Source organism: Podarcis raffonei, chromosome 2 (genome assembly GCF_027172205.1).
Source record: "Podarcis raffonei isolate rPodRaf1 chromosome 2, rPodRaf1.pri, whole genome shotgun sequence".
NCBI classification, from domain to species: Eukaryota; Metazoa; Chordata; class Lepidosauria; order Squamata; family Lacertidae; genus Podarcis; species Podarcis raffonei.
In genome coordinates this window covers 72,089,909-72,105,727 of record NC_070603.1, presented here as the reverse complement: position 1 = coordinate 72,105,727, position 15,819 = coordinate 72,089,909, and the positions used below count along the sequence as shown (strand labels likewise).

General features: G+C 46.2%; 1 protein-coding gene across 1 annotated transcript in view; it reads left to right on the top strand.

Moving 5' to 3' along the window:
- The first annotated feature begins 249 nt into the window (after positions 1-249).
- Positions 250-15,819, top strand: part of SLC38A3 (solute carrier family 38 member 3) — a 72,163-nt gene continuing 56,593 nt past the window's right edge. Inside the window, exon 1 of the mRNA XM_053377409.1 lies at positions 250-487. The gene's annotated coding sequence lies outside the window, so the exon portion shown is untranslated. The remainder of the gene's footprint in view (positions 488-15,819) is intronic.

Genomic DNA, 15,819 nt, shown 5'->3' with positions numbered 1-15,819 from the left:
CGCCACCGCCTGCTCCCCAGCGATGGTCCGGAGTGAAAGCCTTCAGGATCGCAGCCGACTTTGCCGAAGTTCTGGCGCCTCCGCGCTCGGCCGACAGAGGCACGCGGCCCTCCGGGGTAGGAAGCGAGGAGCGCCGTGGCGCGCTGCCCGCCCCTCCCGCCTCGTGCGCCTGTGCCCGGCTCCCTCGGGCGCGCAGGCTCCGGCGGCCCCCCTCGCTCTCTCCCGCCCTCGCCTGTGCCCCGTCCGGGGTGGACGCGGGAGGGGGCAGCGTGACGCTTCTCCGAAAGCCGCGGAGATTGGAGGCCGCGGTGGGGGCGGTCCTGGTGCCTTTAATCTTCCCCTCCATTGGGGATTACTGGCGAAGACTGTAATCTGCCAGCCGTAGGGACGGACGCGCCGGAGCAACAGCCGCGGGATTGCTGAGCGAGCGCTGCAAACCGACAAGTTTGGCCGGCGCTGGACAGGACCTGTACTGCAGGACCGGCACGTAAGTCGCACGGAGCGGATCGGGAGGGACGGGGTGGATCCACAAGCCAAGGGTGCCTCACCTTTCTCCCGTTGCTATTTATAAAAGCCGCTATTCGGCGCACCCGGGGGTCGGGTCGGGTGGGCCAACGCCTCGGCGGTGCGTTTCCAAAGGAACGCTCCAACTTTACGCAGCGGCGCTTTGCGAGCTTCCTCGCCGCTAGTCCCCGCCAGATCTTCCAGACGTCTTTAAATAGGGTTTCATCCTCGCTTTATTTTACTATAACGGCTAATACTTGCGTGGGTTGGGCTTACCGTGTCTTTGACGTACTCGCAGGAGTTCAGCGACGGAAGGAATCTTTCTGGACCGGACTGCTGGCAAATGGTATATCGTTGCAACGAGGAGCAAATCTTGCTATCAGCTCGCTCCTTCCCTCCGCCTCGGTTCAGAATAAGGGTTATAGTCTGTGGGGAGCGGATGTCTGGAAGAGCCCCCGCTGGGTCTTCTCTGGTCTCCTTTGGTGACCTTCTGTTGCCGTGCCAAATAGTTATTTTTATTTCTCTGGGTCTTAAAAAAAATGTTTTAGGTATTCAAATACTGCCTTTCATATGGTATCCCAAGGCAGTGCACAATGGAAAAAAAGTACACTTTCTCTCTACCAAAACTTTTTCTAGTATTACTTTCAGCTTTTCCACCATCTTTTCTCAGCATCACAGACCTGGGCTAAGAAACACCTAACTTTTCTGAGAAAAAGAGACAGTTGTAACTAGCCTCAAACTTAGTTAATAATACAGTGTCTAATATATTTTTGAGGTGTTAGATTACAGTAGAAAATGAAGATGGAAAGAGCCATGCTTGTTTCATCTCTAGCATATGAGATTTGACAACCTGGTACTATGACAATGGAAAGGTCCCGATATCAGAGAGTAACAGTACTTTATTCTTTGCATCATCTTGAGACAATTCTGCACCCACACCATTCCTCACACAGGGCATGATCACATCCATCTGCAGCCCAAATCATCAGTGCATCTCTGTTGTGCAGCTTGACCCACAGGCACCATCTGTTTGCACCAGTCCCCCTGTCATCTCCAGGTGGTATAATGCCCTAGGAAGAGAAAAATATCTCAGGGTTCTCAGTTATAAACATTACTACTTAGGCTGCAAACTTTCCAAATTTGTGTTTTCGCTAAGAAATAGAAAACACTCTTGTCCTCTGGGCTCAGAAAGCAGAATGGCCAGTGATGGTTTTGAGGATATTTTCGTGGGTTTTGCCTCTGGTGCCTCTGTAGGAGCAATGGTGGGGCTTCTCTGCAGTCAGAGGAGGATTGCCATTTTACCTTTTCTGGTAGCCGCTTTAGTACAGTTTTTAGAAGGCTGAAGGGGGGAGGCCATAATTTGGCTAAAACTGAAAGGAGTCAGGAGAGAGAATTTCATTAAGGGCCCCCCTACCTCTCTTCCCATTTCATACTGAAGTGACAAGAATTGGACTAGGTTACCTCTGGAGGTTCCTTCCAGGTGTAGCTAAGAGACAGTGCTGGGATATTTTCAGCAACTCTTGCCAGACTGCCTTTGTCTCAGTATCAGAATAATGGTATCAGTCTGCATTACAGGATTGTTGTACGCAGGGCTTTTTTCCAGCCAGAACTTGCTGGAACTCAGTTCTGGCACGTCTCAGGTGGGCGCCAATGCCATTATAAGAGAACAAGGGAGAAGAATAGCACTGGTTGTAGGGATTACTGAGGTAATGTATGTGGAGCCTTCAGATATTTGGAATACATTATAAGAATGTTGTGTTTATTCTGTAACTGTATTTGGAGAGAAAATATTAAATTCCAACTATTTTGCATATGGAAGGTTTATGATGTATGTTTTATATGCACACACATTTTCCCTCTCATAAAGCCCACTGTAAAGCTGTTTGAATTGTCCCAAGTGGAATAGGACATGCTGATCTCATTACTAAGACTATTTTATTCGTATTTGAACATAATTCACTGCTAATGGCAACATCTTGGAAATGCTGAGTACTCAGAGTGGCTGGATTATCCAGGAGGATAAGAACTTGTCTGATGTTTGCTGTGTCCTGTGCATAAAGAAAACCCTCCACTTTTTCCAGCTTTAATTTTTAATTGGGCCGGGGAGTGACATATGTTTCCTAGCTCTGGAAACTGTTGCAGCCTAGATCAAATATCAGGACCTTCTGGTATAGACTTGAGCTGGACCGAGCCATGTGGAACTAGGGTAGTTTGGCATTCCACAGCCCTACGGAGCTTGTGTTTTGTTTGGGAGTATGAAAAGTCTCTGGTTTCAGCTCCTTGTCGTTTGTGGCACAGTTTTACCACTGGCCTGTGAGGCCAAAGCTCTCACTTATGGCTGTAGGCTGTTTGCCGTGCTGTCTGTTTCTAGGAAAGGAGAAGCAGGAGAGCAGTCTGAGTAGAGAGGCTGGCTTTGGTAAGCAGTGGGACATGCCTATAGGAGAGTATTTATAGAGCTTGGCCTATTAGTGCGTTTTTGTGAATGCAGCAAGCACATTGCATTCTCTGGTGGGCTCCTCACTCCCACTCCCCGCTCATTTCTTCACCCGTGCACCCAGAATAAAGGCGTATCTAGATCTCTGTATGCAGAGTCAACAATTAACCGCTCTGTGTGGTCAGGGAGGGCAGAGAAGGACCACTAAATTTACATCTGCAACAGCATCACCTCCCAAAGTGACACACATGGTAGAAAGCAGGCTGTCTTTTCTATCGCATTCTGAATGGCTATAAACTTTGCTTTTCAAATTCAAATCTGCCATTCTCTCAGCTTTGAGTACACGTCAAAATTGTGGGCTGAGGCTTTGATTTGGAACAAAACTGTGTTTTTAGCAAGTGAGCTGTTGCAAAGCTATGCTGCAAGCAGCTTTATACTATACAGTGGTACCTCAGGTTACATACGCTTCAGGTTACAGACTCCGCTAACCCAGAAATAGTACCTCTGGTTAAGAACTTTGCTTCAGGATGAGAACAGAAATCGTGTGGCGGCAGCGCAGCAGCAGCGGGAGGCCCCATTAGCTAAAGTGGTGCTTCAGGTTAAGAACAGTTTCAGGTTAAGAATGGACCTCCGGAATGAATAGCTCAGTTGGTTAGACCATGGTGCTGATAACACCAAGGTTGCAGGTTCGATCCCTGTATGGACCAGCTGCATATTCCTGCATTGCAGGGGGTTGGACTGGATGATCCTTAGGGTCCCTTCCAACTCTACAGTTCTGTGATTCTGTGATTCTGTGAAGTACGTAACCAGAGGGACCACTGTACATACGTGTGTGTCTGTAGGTTTTCAAGAGGCTTGGGGCAGCTTCTCCTTCTCTTCTGAACCTGGTATACATGTGCCGTTTGCTTTGCTATTTCTTGGTGCAGAGACTGGGACAGCTAAATTATATGCATAGCTGTCAAATTTCAGATTTGAAAATAAGGGATCAGCAGCTTCACCTGTCCTGGGGACAGTCTACGGGATATCTAACAATCCGGGATAGCAGTGGGAAGCAGCGGGAAACAGCGCTGGAATAAGGGAATATTCCCCCAAAAAAGGGTTAGTGTGGGGTTGTCACTTTGTTACTTTCATGTTCCCTTGTGCCATTGACAAATGTACAGTTGGCAGAAATTCTGGTACAGGGGTGAAGTGATAGGGATTCAACTAACCTGTTGAATTTCTGCCTTTCATCCACTTGTTCTGTGTGCACACTATATGTTTAAAGCATATTTACAGCACAAAGAATCTTGGGAGCTAGTTCACCACTTGCAGAGCTGCAATTCCCAGCATGCTTCACAAATGACAGTCACGTGCCTTAATGTGGGGAAGTAATGTGCCTTAGATGTGCTGTAAATGTATGCCACAGGAGCCCTACCAAATCAAATGGTGGCACTCCAAAATAAAAAGGAATCAAGTTTTTTGTTTAAAGAAGAAGCTCCATCCACTGACCTACACACTTTCTGGACTGAAGAGATCTCTTTACAACTTCTTTCAAAGAACACCAGTAAGCAGCAGTTTTATATTGGCAAAGCAAGCTCCCAGTGCTTCTCCATGCCTCAAGCTGATGGTCTGATGATTGCTGTTAGTAGGAAGCCCTGCATTGCGTCTAACATGGGGCCAAGATGCTCTTTATCTTGTCAAGGCTTGCATGGATATTTGTCCACTCTGCACCCAAACAAGGGCAGTGTTTGAAAATCGCATTCTTCTAGGTGCATTTTGCGAAAGGGAATTTCATTAGCACAAGCACTTACTAAGCTTTGGGCACAGTACTGCGCCTACGATTTCAGATTAAAACTGCAGAGTGGAAGGAAAGGAGGACTCTTTTCTGTCTCCCCATTTCTAGCTACTGTCTGAAGCAGGCTTCCTCAAACTCAGCCCTCCAGATGTTTTTGGCCTACAACTCTCATGATCCGTAGCTAGCAGGACCAATGGTCAGGATGATGGGAATTGTAGTCTCAAAACATCTGGAGGACCGAGTTTAAGGAAGCTGTCTCTGAAGACTAGAGAAAAGACCCTCTTAAGAGTATTAGGGGGGTGGGCAGGGGAAGGACCAGACCGTGTGAAAAATGAACATAATATTTTAGCTGCAGTTCATTCATTTTCAGCTTTGTATTCGTGTTATAAAAAAAGCACGCCTAGACATTCCGTTATTGGGCCGATAACCTAGGTTTAAGGTGCCATTTAGCTGCTAGCTTTCATATCTCAGTTTCTAATACTGAACAAGGGCACAGTTGTTTGCTGTTGGAAACAATCAAAGGTTCATGTTGGAGGATAGGACGGTTATGGGTAATTTCAAGCGGCTCTTCCTGTGGCTTTTGTCATCTGATCATCTCAAAGAGCCTTGCGTTCATTCATTCCCTCTCACGTCATCCCGTCCGGCAGGCATTGTTCCATATCCCCATTTCACTGGCAGGTACTGTGGTGTGGTGTGACAGGAACAAGCTAGGCAATGGTACAGGCAGGGCAAGGGACCTAGGCATCCTTGCTGCCTTCAATGTTGTATTCTCATAATCACGAGGAGAAAAATAAAGGCCTTTCTCCACAGTTTAGTTTATGGCATAATAAATGGCACATTTGTTTCTCATTAGTTGCACACAGTCCACATGACACCCCTCAAGGTGACACATGGCTTAGAGTGAATATGCCACAATATTTTGTACCTGAGAAAATGCAGTGCCTCTCTTTACAGTTAGTGCATTAACTGATGATGTACTTCATCAAGTATTTTGTGAAGCTGCTTCATTCTATGAACTTTCTCTGTGTATTGGGTTAGGTTTTGGAGGCAGTGTGTCTGTTTATTGTATAACCACAGCACTGTAGCACTTCCCCAGTATTTACAACTCTAGCAGCAAGCATCACCAACAAGTCCATTCCCTCCTCTCCCATTGTTGAAAGTATGACATAATATTTCATAAACCCTTTCTGTGTTTTTAGATGTGATGTGCTTCCCCTCTCTAGCACTAGGGTGCATGTGTAGCCAGATTGTTTGAACATGTGTTGCAGCTGGAGGAGGGGGGGTAGAAGCACAACTTTCTCTGATCTATTAAGTGTATAAGTGAGAATTTAAAAAGAACTTTGACCACCATATGATGAGTCATTGGGATTAATTCTTTTCATACATGTATAACATATTTATATGTGTTTCCTTAAATTCTGAGGGTACAAGCTGTTCAATCAGTGAAACAGACTTCCTATACCAATATCAAACTCAGTTGGTCTCTAAGGTGCTCCTGGAAGGAATTTTTTAATTTTGTTTCAACTACGGCAGACCAACACGGTTACCTACCTGTAACTAGACTTCCTTACAGGGAGTGATGGATTATCCTTCCTTTTGAAGTTTGTAAGTGGGGTTTAGATACCCACCTGTTGCAGTAGTGGCTTTCCTGCATTGGCAGGGAGTTGGACTAGATGACCTCTGAGGTCCCTTCCAAACCTGGGATTCTATACTAGGCTGTTAGATACATAAAAATTAAAAATAAAGAGGGGTGTGTTGTTGTGGTGGTTTTTTTTAAATTGTGACTGAGGCTTGCTTTGACTGGTTTGTGAAAAGGTCCCCTTTTTTACATAACAAAATTTATGTACTGCTTAATTTAAAAACCTCTAGGCAGTTTACATAAAATATTTATAAGAACATACCAGTAAAACCAACAGACATAATAAAGTCTAATGTAATAAAGTTAACAAAATATAAATAAAGCTTACACTTTAAATGCTTTACTACTCAATGAACTCCTCTCCTATTCTGCAGCTTAGCCAAGACCAAGGGGCTTGCATGTACAGCTTAATGCACTGAAAGTAATTTCACTTTCATCACGCCAAAGGAATTCAGGACCCAAGTTGGCGTTTTACATAGTACTTCAGAGTACCTTCCAAGGGGGCAGCTGATCCTAGGATCCTCTGATGCTGTGCCGATGCACCAGGTCCAGAACTAACACCAGTATAATGTAATTGAAGTAGAAATCACAATAGCTAGAGGCAACCTAGTGATACCAGCAGACCCTCCCGTGGTATCATTTGCAACTCCTCCACATTAAGCCTGCCTAGAAGGAACCCGTCAGCACGTGGCAGGAAATGTTCTGGTGGCATGACCCTGTTCAGCCTACACCACTCCTACATACAAGGCCCAAGCCCGCTGTCAAGGTGAGCCCACAGCACTTCCCTTCCCAGCTGTCCATAGAGGTATGTTAGCAACTGCTATCTGTAGCCACAAGCACTGCAGTGCTCCCCTCAGACCAAGGAGGCAAGGCAACAGCCTGCTAACAGCACCTTTGCCAGGAAAAAGCCTGGGCCGGGCAGGAAAGGAGAGGTTGTCATTCCAGAAACAAGCGTCAGCCAAGCAAGTGGGTAGGAAGAGGCCCAGACATGGAAGCCAGTTGACCACAGGCTTCTCAGACAAACATTACAAGAGCCCTGATGAGTCAGACCAAAGTTCCATCTAGTCCAGCTTCCCATAGAGGCCAAGCCAATGCCTCTGATAAACCCTAAGCAGGGCACGAATAGCTCTCTGCCTATTGTCTCTCCCCAGAAACTGTCATTCACTGGCATACCTCTGAAACCAGGTGGTTTCATTTTTGGTTTCGCCAGAAGCGGCTTGGTCATGCTGGCGACATGACCCGGAAAAACTGTCTGTGGACAAACGCCGGCTCGCTCAGCCAGTAAAGCGAGATGAGCGCTGCAACTCCAGAGTTGTTCACGACTGGACTTAACTATTAGAGGTCCTTTACCTTTACCTATCTCCTCCTGAAGCTGCTTTTACTTAGCAGAGGTGACATCTGGGCTCTTGTTCCATGGACTGGCTTGTAAGGTGTGCTTGGAGAATGGGAGAAGCCTTCTCTAACCCACTTGCTCTTTTCCCAGCCGTAACTTGCCTTTGAACTTCAAACAGATCTTCCGATTCCCCATGCTATCTGGGTGAAAAAGGAACAGGTCAGATGGCAACCCTGCTTCCTTCACTATTGCCCTCCAGTCGATAACTCAGCGCATGATGGCCTTGCATCTTCTGCCTCAGTACCCTGGGAAGCCCTGTCATCCTATCGGGAGGTTTGTTTGTTTTCTTACAGCAGACCCTTGGAAATTGCTTCCCTCGCTGCAAGCACTCGTATAATGCTGGCGCAGAAGTAAACAATGCTTCACTTGCACCACACTTGAGCGGCACCTTTAACGGGAAGGAGTGCGCATACACTGAGCAGCCACAGCAACCCTTGAGGGCAAGGGCTGTCCTTGCATGGCAGAAAGGCAAAATCTCATTGCCCGCAGCATGCAGAATACTGCAGCTGGAAGTACATAAGCTGTGGAGCAAACAAACCAGTTCCCATTTGGACTATTTTCTTTGGCGGATGCATAATAAGTAAACCTCTTAGCTCACAAGATTGGTTTGTTTTCTCAGGGCATTGTTTTCAAAGCTGTATTATGCCTGGCAAGATAGTGAAGCAATGCATTGTACAGAATTGGGTGGCTGTGCGTGCATGTGCTAGCTGTCAATTTTTTACCCAGATATATATTTCCCGTCACCTCCATTTCTTTCACCTCATTTTCTCTGCCAGAGCTCAGTGGGCAATCCAATCAAAGGACATCTTTGGAGAGAACAATAATTTTAAGGCACTTAAAAAAAAATCTTTAGGTTAGCATAATGCCCCAAAGTGCAGTGCTCATGTTTTGTTTTTAGCACACGGCTGAATACTTTCTGCAAGCTCTGCTCCACTGAGCTCTCCCCCATTGGCATGGGGAGCTATACGCACAGGAAGAGCTCATTTTCCAAAGGAGGAGGAGGTACAGTTTTTAAAAACATCACCAACTGGGAGGGGATGCTGACACACAGAGGAGTGAACAGGATTTGCAGCAAAACTTTTGTGGATCCAGGACTGGGGTGAAAGATTATTTCCATGTTTTGGATGGAGCTTGGGCCTCCATGCAGTAGAAAATTTCGTTGTATCAGGTCTGGGCTTTCCAGGCCAGTGTCTGAGCGCTTTCCCCACAAAAACCTGATTTTTACTGCTGAAAACCCAAAGTGGCATGTGCTCTGATTCAGTGGTGAAGGTCAGGTCTTCCTGGGGGAAGTGGTGGGGAAGGGAGCGCTCAGAGACAGACTGGGAAAGTGTGGACCTGTGCCTAGAAAGTGCGGGGGCAATAGGTAGGTGTGGGAAAGTTCTCCTAAGAAGACCCTGCTGGATCAGGCCAGTGGCCTGATCCTAGTCCACTACCCTGTTCTCACAGTGGCCAACCAGATGCCTATGGGAAGGCCACAAGCAAGACCTGAATGCAACAGTTCTTTCCCCACTTGTGATTCCCAGTATTCAGAGACATACTGCCTCCTGAAGTGGAGGCAGAACATAGCCACTGTGGCTCATAGCCATTGGTTCCTCATTACTCAAGATAGGAGGCTAGAGACAGCCAGCTTCCCAGACTTTAAGGAACTACCTGGCAAATTGTTGCCTCTATTTGTACTGGTAAAATAAAGAATAGCAGATACTTCTGTTTGCATGCATGCCGTCTTTTATCCCTCCCTGGTTAATAAATGCTGGAGCCATCTTAATGTGGAAGGCATTAAGCTATTTTCTTGGGTGCTTCCACGCTAGGGGTAGGATTCAACTAAGTTGTTGCATGCATGGAACAAGGTCCACTCAACACAATAGGACTCGCCTCCCTCCCATGGCCTCTGTGCCCCCTGAATGTGCTCTGGAAGGTTGGGCGGAACTCCCAGAACTATGGTGGAACTAAGGACATCAGTAATTTCAGAAGAGATTTGGAATTAGGGTGCCCCACATTGTAGATCCCTAGTTATGGGGAGCAGTGTTTTGTGTTCTTCCTCTTCTAAAGCCTTGATTTCTGTGCACACCCCAGTTGGTAGATGGCTTGAGCTTCTTCCAAAGGGCAAATTGGGACATGAGGAATGAGTTCCTGTTTCCATCTCGGCTCCCATAACTGGAGATGAACAGCTGAATTGGAGCAACGGTCCTGAGCAAAAGACAGGCCCTTCAGTTGACTTGGTATTTCAGTGTGGAAGTCACGCAACGGCACAGCAGAGTCATTAGCAGCAGACGGACGCCACTGTGGAACTGGGAGTCGGCAGTGCAGGCCAAGGCCTAATTGCGTATTGTTTTCACTGTCAACTGAACATTGAGAATTTGAGTGGTGAAAGAAAGCATTTTGGAATTCTAGTCTTCAGAATAAAACCAGAGGAGGCATGGAAGGATAATGGACATTGAAGGTGGGTGTGGAGGAGACAGTGAAAAACGGCTGAACTCAATATGTGGGAGTTTACGTGACAGGTTCCATTCAAAAACAATAAATTATGACTCCCTTCCACCAGCAGTATTTTCTTAAACCCTGTGGGCGCATCTATGTGTCTGTGCCACATACAACTTTATTTGACTTCCTTGTGGCTAGCTGCATTCATCATTTGTAGCCTTAAGAAAATGAATATTAACTGTTTTAATAAAGCCATAAGAGGCCCTTTGGTTTTCACTGAGTCTTTATGAGCACAGCTCAGAATTTAATGGGGCTTGTTTCTGATCAAGGCTCCACAGAAATGGTTTTTGATTCCTCTTAGAGACCCTCTTGTCCTGCCCCTTTTTGTTAAACATTGCTGTTGTCCCTTTTTGTTCCCTCTCTGGAGTTATACGGCCACTGTGGCTCAGGGTGCCAACACACCTCTTCCAAAGACCACCAGGGGCCTTCTAATAGTTGTGTGCATGACAGGTCCTCATGGCTTCTCCAGTACAACACTTCACTGGTGGGAGAAACTACACCTGCCCAAATGCCTCCCCCCCCTGCAGCCAGTGAGCTATTAACAGGTCATAAGTAAGACCAAGCACTAGCAGTGCTATTGGGGCATCCTCTACCTGAAATCTCCCTTGAAGCCCATGCAAAGATGCCTGCTGGATCAGACCAGTGGCTTATCTAGTCCTGACCCCTGTTTCCCACAGTGGCCAATCAGACACAGAAGCATGGCAGTGGAATTTGGATGCATTCAGGTCTGTTCCAAATCACCCCATTTAATGTGCTTCCTGCCCCTTACCCACCTGCCTGCAAACAGGTTTCCAAATGTGTTTTAGCCTCTCCAAAACCAACATTTTAAACTTGGGGATATAAAGGAGTTTGGAAGGTAGTTTTAGAGTGGAACGGTAACAGGTGGGGAAATTGTTGAGCGCACACCCTCCCTCTGCCTTTTTTGCTTCACAATGTACCCTCTTAAAGCTGCTTTTCCCCCTTGGGCTTTTATGTGCTCATGCATGAGATGTGTAGCCCTGTCCTAAAATGGAGATCTGAAGAGATGCATGCTTTCTTCTTTCATACCTCTCAATGGCTCCATGCGGAGGCAAATCATTATAGCCGCAGCAGGCCAAGTGACCTCTGCTTTGAGATCAGGTGGCTGCCCATAAGTTTGTGTGTTAGGTCACTGAATAAGTCAAGAAAGAAGGAAAATATTGTCTTAATAATTTCCTTATTTGAGAGCAGGCTCTTTCTGCAACCTCTCATCTCTGATTCCCACCTCGCTTCTACTGAAACTCTTTGAAAACATGCCAAGAACCCCGATTTCTGTGTTTCTTTCTTTCTTTCTTGGCGCCTACTGACGTCAGCTTTACGCTTGACAAGCAAAGATTTCTGCACCAAGGCACATGCCATCCAAATCACATTCAGGATGCTGGCAGGCCACAGGAGCTTAGCAAGCCATAATGATGGGCCAGCAAGTACCGTATCCCTAGGGCACTGGACTGGAATTCACAACCTTTGATTTCCTTTTCTCCCAAAGGTCACTTATTCAGTCTGCATAGATCCCACCCTTTGTATAATAGGGATTATACAACATCTTCTTTCTCGCCAGTGTTTACTGAGAACTACGAGTCCTTGATGGTCTGGGGACTGACCACCTCCCTCTAGTAATTTATTTATCAAGTCACTAGACAGCAATTTTGAGTCTGCCATTGCTGTGGCTGGCAATAACTCTTGCTTCTGTCTTCCTGATTGTCTGTGCCTTACTGCCAATCTAGGGGACATTGCATGACTTATTCTAGATTAGCCCATCTGTTTTTCAGTTCTAGGACCCAGTCCTGTAGCACAACAACTGAAGAGAGTGTCCTTGAGCGCACAAAGAGTTATTTTCTCTTGTAAGCCCAGTCAGCCCTCACTTGCTCAGGGCTAGGGAGAAGGGCCCCCAGGCCCCCAATGTGTGGTATATTCAGCCAAATCCTAACCACTTAGAAGAAAACTATAGCTGTTTTCATTGAAGCTTACTACATAGTGAGAAGACATAGGAATGTAGCTGTAGGCAGGCTAGAGCCAACCCTACTCTGCATCTTGCTTTTTAGAAATTAGACCTGCAAGTCATCCATGCCATTCGTTTAAAGCATATGGCTTCCCCCAAAGATTCCTGGGAACTGTCGTTTGTTGATGATTCTGGGAATTGTAGGTCTCAGAGAGATAAACTACAGTAAGTAACTGTAAGGTGTGGCTGTGATGCAACACACAACCATGCAAGTCCTGTTTTCCATCTACCACCACTAGGGGTATGGGAATCTTTCCCACAGTTAAGACTTTGGTGCAGAGACCTCCTTGCATTGAGGGCCACTTTTACAATTTCATAAAGGCATGCTTCTGTGTGAAGAGTTTTGTGAGACTGGCCATACATGTTTGTCCCCCCCCCCCAGCCTGTCAGGAACCCAGTCCCTGTGTATATGAAATCATGGTGTGAGAACTAGCCTTCAGGGTCAAGTGTATGGCAGGCATAAACAGAAAAGAGAAAATGCATATATGACAAAGTCCCAAGCGCAGCTTAAATGTTGTCAGACGAAGGCTGCAATCCTGCACACTCTTGGGAACAAGTCCCCTAGTATTCAGTACTGAGTATGGAATCAAAGGATTGATCAGGGAGAGCCTTTCAAGGGCAGTGAGGGATAGTGGGAATGCACTGGGACAGGCACTGTAGAGGCATAGGAGTAAGTCATCGTGGACTAGGGATGTTGGAAGACAGCCATTTCTGTTCCACCCTATATCAGTTGCAATCAGTGCTGCTTCCATTCAGTTTCTGCAAAATACTATATTATTTGTCTGCTATTTAATGTAAGCATACAGCATGAGACTCTTAATCTTAGGGTCGTGGGTTTGAGCCTCACATTGGACAAAATATTTAGGAGATTTTGCAGGGGGTTGGACTAGAGAATGACCCTTATGGTCCCTTCCAACTCTACGATTCTCTGATTCTATTTACATAACTTAAGTCATTAATTACGCTTGCAAATTATGTATCATTTGCAAACTTAAAAACGATGTATTTGCTTACCTGATTTCTGTTCCTGGCCACAGGTGAACATCCAAACTACAGCAAATGCCGCTTCCCTTTCACAGCAATTCTCTGACATCCCTAATACAGTGGTACCTCGGGTTACATACACTTCTGCTAACCCAGAAATATTACCTTGGGTTAAGAACTTTGCTTCAGGATGAGAACAGAAATTGTGCAGCGGCGGCGCGGCGGCAGCAGGAGGCCCCATTAGCTAAAGTGGTGCTTCAGGTTAAGAACAGTTTCAGATCAAGAACAGACCTCCAGAAGGAATTAAGTTCTTAACTCGAGGTACCACTGTATGGACAAATATTGGGTCCAGAAGGATCTCTCTCTCTCACACACACACATATCTCTGCCCCACCAGTATCTCACCTGCTTTCCCTAAGGCAGAAAACATCACTCCTGAAATTTCCATCAGTGAAATGTTTCTCTACTATTTCCATCTACCTCACCATCCATGATTCGACCTTAAGACAATGATAGACTAAGTGCAGGGTACAGCAAGCATACAGCTGGAAGGAAGGACAAAGGGACAGTGTAATTGCAGAGGCCTTGGCAGTGGAGAACTAATCAGTAGGATGTGCCCTGATGACTTGAGGAAGGCAGCCACATGGCCACACACCGTGTGAGAAGCAGTTATGCAGCGCTGAGGAGTGATGCCTCCATTCTAGATGCCAGGTTTGGTTGGTTTTAAATGCCCAGAGGGACTTTCATTCATAAAAAAATTTGATACATAGCCCAATGACCAGACGCAGCAGAGTTTTGGGCCTTGGGAGGGGGAAAATAATTAAACTGACATTGAGATGCGTAGAGGGGTCCGACATAGGAATGGAAAAGAATTAGGCAGTCTCAAATATATAGGCACTTCCACTTGCCCAGCGTGGTACTAGATTAAAATACAAGAACAGTCCAAAGTCAAGGAGCCATTAGGTTCCAGTACCAAAAAGTTCAATGGGAGGAGTAAAGTTTTGTAGTGGGAAGGTTAGAAATTCAGGGAAATCATCTGTGACCTGGTTTTGCATGTATCCTTAAGGGAACTCCGCTTCCAGTGCAGGAGAAGATCTTGAAACAGCAACATCTCCTCTTCCTCCAGATGGAACTTTTGTGCTATTCTAGCTATATTTTCTAATGGATTCCAAATTCCACAAATATGACCCTTTTGAGAAGGTATGAGGTTTCTAGGGCTGATTATCTAAATAGCTCCCTGTTGATCTGCATAGTGATGCCAGATACCTGGAGTCGGGGCTGACACAAGAAAAACTTTTATTTCCTTCTAGCAAAAGTTATTTCTGAGACACTTTGTACACAGGATAAAGGACCAGGCTAAAAACAAATACGGTACACTGGCCCTGGACATGGGATGTTCTGGGTTCAAATCCCTGCTGAACCACAAACTCTATAAAGCACTGTGCCAGACTATAACCCAGAGAATGCACATGCAGCTTACATTTCCCAGTGCCCCAGGAAGAGCGGCTGCTGTCTTCCTACCCATCTTCACCTCAATTCTCTTGCCAGCTCTTCTTTCTGCTTGCTGAAATGTACAGGGCTGCAAGAATACTGCACAGCAGGAAGATGACATGGCCAGGGAAGAAATGGATGGGGAAGGCTGCAGCCGTCTTTCTCCTGCAGCCCTGGGGGAATTTAAAGAGGCTACATAGATTTAAGTTCTCAGTTTTCAGCCTGTCCGCCTTGCTGGTAGTTAGGGGTCCACCGCATTTATGACAGGGTTCCTGTGCTTTTCACAGCTGCATTACAGAAAGACAGACATTCAGCAGTTACTGTAGATCTTGCCAGGGAGAGAAAGTGAATTGGAGTGGCTTTGCCTGTTGAAAACTGGCAATTGCACAGCAGCCTTGAAAGAAAGAAAAAATGTGGCAACTTTCCTTGCAGGTTTCAGGCAAGGCACAAGTTTTGTGTTGTCCTGGTAGTATCCATGGCTTCAAGAATAAACTTCCCCAGCAGAAATATTGTTAAAAGGTAATTCATTTATCTTAGCCTTCCTTTCAGAGTATAAATCCGTCTAAGACAGCTTTCAATTAAATTCCATATTTTGAAAATGCATTGGAAGGTAGGCAAAGATCAACATAAAAACACATCAAGATCCTACCTACAGGACAGCTGGTGGTGGGTTGTTCCTTGGAGGGGAGGGGAAAGTGCATCTAGACCAGGACTTGAGGTGGTCTTCATCTGCCTGCCTGCCTCTGCCTCCTGGAGTCCTTCCCATGGGAGGGTTGATGGAGAGGGGTTTTTAAGAGCATTCCCCCTTTTGACTCTGAGGTTTTCCCCAACCTTAGTTTGTGGGAGCCCCCGCTTGGTTTGGCCCCATAGCAGGTAGGGCATGTATCAAATGGGAGATGTTTGATCAGAAGCCATGATATCACTGTGCATATGTGAATTCCACTCCTCTTCCTTTCTTAGTGTTTAATGGGGCTCTATTAAGGAGGGTAAAATACCTTCTCTTGCCCATTACAGTCTCTCACGTGTCTTCTCCTCGGTGGCCCACTGTAGCACACTCACCAATTTCCTTATGCCCCTATTTTCACAGCCACCCAAATTTCCC